The sequence below is a fragment of the Macrobrachium rosenbergii genome, chromosome 51, assembly GCF_040412425.1.
Source record: "Macrobrachium rosenbergii isolate ZJJX-2024 chromosome 51, ASM4041242v1, whole genome shotgun sequence".
Classification (NCBI taxonomy): domain Eukaryota; kingdom Metazoa; phylum Arthropoda; class Malacostraca; order Decapoda; family Palaemonidae; genus Macrobrachium; species Macrobrachium rosenbergii.
In genome coordinates this window covers 26,988,388-26,993,387 of record NC_089791.1, presented here as the reverse complement: position 1 = coordinate 26,993,387, position 5,000 = coordinate 26,988,388, and the positions used below count along the sequence as shown (strand labels likewise).

General features: G+C 30.5%; 1 protein-coding gene across 6 annotated transcripts in view; it reads left to right on the top strand.

The window, feature by feature from the left end:
• The window catches only part of LOC136833233 (DBH-like monooxygenase protein 1), a 1,137,248-nt gene that overhangs the window by 988,558 nt on the left and 143,690 nt on the right, over positions 1-5,000 (top strand). For all 6 annotated transcript variants that reach the window (XM_067095113.1, XM_067095112.1, XM_067095111.1 and 3 more), the window contains one exon: positions 3,576-3,611. The gene's annotated coding sequence lies outside the window, so the exon portion shown is untranslated. The remainder of the gene's footprint in view (positions 1-3,575; positions 3,612-5,000) is intronic.

Below are 5,000 nucleotides of genomic sequence, written 5' to 3'. Positions count from 1 at the left end.
TCTCTCTCTCTCTCTCTCTCTCTCTCTCTCTCTCTCTCTCTCTCTCTATATATATATATATATATACATATATATATGTATATATATACTGTATATATATATATATATGTGTGTGTCTTCTTTCCGTATTATCTCCTTGAAGACTCACATTAGACGGACCGTCTCTCTCTCTCTCTCTCTCTCTCTCTCTCTCTCTCTCTCTCTCTCTCTCTAAGTACTTGAGAAATTTCACATAACGATTATATTATGGCTCAGTATTTTCCTTATCATAATACCATACTTACATTTAAGAACATTTCTGAGCTTTACATTTTAATGGACGGGGCGTTTTAACGAGAGAGAGAGAGAGAGAGAGAGAGAGAGAGAGAGAGAGAGAGAGAGAGAGAGAGAGAGAGAGAGAGAGAGAAAGCTGGATAATGGTTACAGCGCACTCTCTCCTTATTTACTATCTCAGCCAAGTACCCTGAAATGGCCACTTAAACTTTGCTACAATTTTCCATTACTTAATATAAGCACCAAGGAAAACGCACGAATTCTCTTTTTGTGTATAGTTTTTTTTTTTTTTATTTCTTAAAATTCGGGATTTTATCTTCCTTTTGTTTCTCCATAATTAAAGTCTCGCAAAATTGCTTCTGTGAATATCTAAACCGTTGCTATTACTGATATGATTATGTTCTCTGGTATTGCTGTGATCATGAGTGCATGTTATTATTATTATTATTATTATTATTATTATTATTATTATTATTATTATTATTATTATTGGTGGTGGTGTAGAAACAGGAGGGTGAAAATTATTATTGTTATTTTAGTAAGTCCAAAATCTTCAACCTTAAAATTAAAAGGTAGCGAGAACAGAAAAGGTATATATAAAAAAAAAGGGGCAGGCACCATTTCCCAAAGGTAATTGAGAGATAACGCTAGCTGAAGATATCTTCTACAGCGTCTAGTTCTCCTCGTCAGGAGAGAAAGCTGTTGTCTTCATACTCGTTACTACTATTACTACTGCTGCTGGAGCAAGCATCTCTCTCTCTCTCTCTCTCTCTCTCTCTCTCTCTCTCTCTCTCTCTCTCTCTGCAGAAGGCGATCTTCCCACGGGGAGGAGAACGTTAGTGCCAAAAGTTCGGGCCGTATTTCCTCTACGTGTTCCCATACGGTGGTGCTAAGGGAATCCCTATTTCTTGCTCTTTTACTCCCAATGGCCCCTCTTCAATGACGGGACCCGTAGGTAAGCAGGGCCTGGCAAATGGGAATTGCACCTTATTTTTGGTATAAGAATTCCTCTCCCCCCTCCCGAATTTTTGCTGCGTAAGAGTGTAAATACCGAGACACGGTAGTGTATTTTGGAACGAATATTCCCTTTGTATGTTCGGCAAGAAATTTTGCTCGCAAGCACACGTATCTGTTTTGATGTACACAGGGGTAATTTTGTCTTTCTCTTTTCCCGTCGGACAGACACAAATTTGGTATTTATCTCTGAAACATTTTCCAAACTTTGTTTTCCGATATATGCATATTCAGATGGTTTTACATAATGGAAATAGATGTGATTTTTTTAAACCTAATTGAAAATATATATAATTTGTCCCGAAATAAATGCAATGACTACGTGTATTTGTTCGTCAATGTCAATATTTAATAGCTATTATTATTATTATTATTATTATTATTATTATTATTATTATTATTATTATTATTATTATTATTATTATTATTTTCCTGAAGATGAACCCAAATGGAAACATGTATTTAAATATATAAATATATAATTATAAAATATATATAAATATAGGATTTTTTCAACATAAATGAAAAAAAGACATTTTGCCCAGAAGAAAATGCAGTGACTACATAATATATTTTTTCTCCATTGTACGTATTTAATAGCTATAATAAGTTGTTTTTACGTAATGGAGATATACACACACACACTATACACACACACACACACACACACACACACACATATATATATATATATATATATATATATATATATATATATATATATATATATATATATATATACACACACACATATGTATATATATATATATATATATATATATATATATATATATATATATATATATATATAATGGTTTTTTAAACATGAATGAAAATATAGACATTTCATCCCGGAAAGGTAACGACCAGCCTACATATCAGGTTAACAGCATCCCTTTAAATCGACGCGCACGCGCATTTTATGTGAATGGTGTTGTCTCTTAATCCATGGGTGGCAGACAGGTTCCCGTGGTTTCAAGGGCGGCTCCCTTTTAGGACTTTTTTTTTACCGCCCGCCCTATCTCATTGACATATCTGGCATTCGCCTCGATCTGGGTGGGGGGAGATTTGCATTGATTAGAATAACGAATTGCCTTTTCGTTTTACCCTTTTTAAATCTATTTTTATTTATTTATTTACTTTTTTCTTTTCTAATAACTGGTATTTTCTTTCAGTATTTCCTGTTACCTCTGTTACTTCTTTCAAATGAACACCATATTGTTTGGAAGCTCGAATTTTAAGTCAGTGGGACCATTTCATTTCTAAATAATAATAATAATAATAATAATAATAATAATAATAATATTGTTTTTCAATTTCGTTCGATGTTATCAAGATAACTGTTTTTTACTGTTTCAAATTGCTCCTGTCGATGCTTTACGCTGTACTTTAGAATGGCGGTAGAGAAATTTGAATGAAATTGTCCTCAAAATAACTTGCAACAAATAACTTTTTTTGTCTTTGATGACCAGAGTTATCGTGACGCCAGGTTGCTGAAATAAATCAGTCAGGATGTCATTACTGAAATCTCATTTCATTTCAAAAGAAAATTTTTTTATGTAATTTCAGAAAGGCAGTCAGGGATTTCACTTTACTCATTGTCATTCAGTTTGTTTTGTATTTTTTTTACTCATTCAGTTTTAATTTATTTTGTACTTTTTTTAATTATCATTCAGTTTGTAGTTTATTTTGTACTTTTTTTACTTATTCAGTTTATAGTTTGTAGTTTATTTTATATTTTTTAAAATTATTGAGAGGTACCTTTAGTAAATGTAAATGAATTGTACGGCTCTTGATTAATTTTTAATATTACAGGTGTTCCATAATCAACTCTGTTCGGTACTAATGGATGAAACGATGTTTGTAATTCATCTATTATATTATAATACCCTGAACTTTCAGTGGAATATAAATAGAAAAGAAATTAAATATGAAAACGACTTTCGAGAGAAAAGCTTTTAATACAGATAGCTAAATGATATTATGATAGGTTACAAAATGGTGTATAAAAATGCAAAAATAACTTGAAACTACTGCATTAAAATTCACAATGATTTTGTTTGAAATGTCATTTACATTTGTAAACTGATGTTATCATTTTTCGTGATGTGATGCTAAAGCTTTTAGTACATTTTTCCTATGAATACTCATATTTCTGTATGTACTGAGATTTCAGTGTACGGAAATGATTTTCACATTACAGTATGATGAGAACATTATAATTTTCTTGCTCAGAAATATCGTATGAAAATAGTTTACGTGCTCATTTTATTCTTTTTTCTTTCCAGATAGATATCTTCGGTTCGTGGGAGATTATACAAAAGGTAAGGGAAGTTTAATCTGTATCTTTAAGAATGATTTTAATTAATTTGAAATTTGAGAAATCGGTATCTGTTTCTTGAACTGTTTTTTCATTTTTTGGTTAGGAAACGTCATGTTCTAAAGTATATGTATACACACTCAGAACACACACATAATTCTATATATATATATATATATATATGTATGTATATATATATAATATATATATATATATATATATATATATATATATATATATATTTATATACCGTATATATATACAGTATATATATATAATATATATATTTATATATATATATATATATATATATATATATATGTGTGTGTGTGTATATATATATAATATATATATATATATATATATATATATATATATATATATATATATATATATATATGTATGTATATATGTATATATATATATATATATATATATATATATATATATATATACATACATACAATATTTGTGTATAAATATTTTCATTGGTTTCGTTATGTGCTTTCGTTCAAACATCGCTTTCATGCGTAAACATTGCCTAATATAATCAAGTTAAAAATAGAGTGGGTGTTATGTTCGACACGATCGATCAGCCGTTAAGCAAACTTTTGTTTGACCGATGCTTCGAACTTTTCTCTCTGAGGGTTTTTTTTTTGTGACGAGTTGATTCTTTCAATCAATCAACGATCCACCTGGATGAGCGATCAAGTCGAATTATCACGAAACTCATCACCTCTGTGTTTTGGGGGTTAATTGGGTCTACCGCAATATTGTTGATTTTTTTTTTTTTCCTTTTCGAAATGAGAGAGACCTTTCTTGGGCATTATTATTATTATTATTATTATTATTATTATTATTATTATTATTATTAAGTTTGAATCAAGTCGTCTTTCCTGTTGACCTTTGTAGTTGGAGAGAGAGAGAGAGAGAGAGAGAGAGAGAGAGAGAGAGAGAGAGAGAGAGAGAGAGAGAGAGAGAGCGCTTTATAAATGACGTTCCACCCCAGAGAGAAAATAAAAATGAAAATCCTCGTAAACAAAAGTGTACCCTAAAAAGAGAGAGAGAGAGAGAGAGAGAGAGAGAGAGAGAGAGAGAGAGAGAGAGAGAGAGAGAGAGAGAGAATCATGAATTTATAATGAAAGACAATCCCAGATAATACTATTAAAAAGTTTGAAGAAAAACAGTAAAAGAAGAGAGAGGGATAATAAGATTTAACGACTAGGAAATTTCAGATATTCAGACGCAGTATCAGAAATGATAAGAGTTGATAATGGGAAATGGAACCTAAAATTTGAGCACACTGACAGTGGCAGAGGAGGTTTTGAAAAATAAAAGGAATATGTATGAATTTTAGATCGAGAGGAAAGCAGGAAAATGAAGAGAACAGATT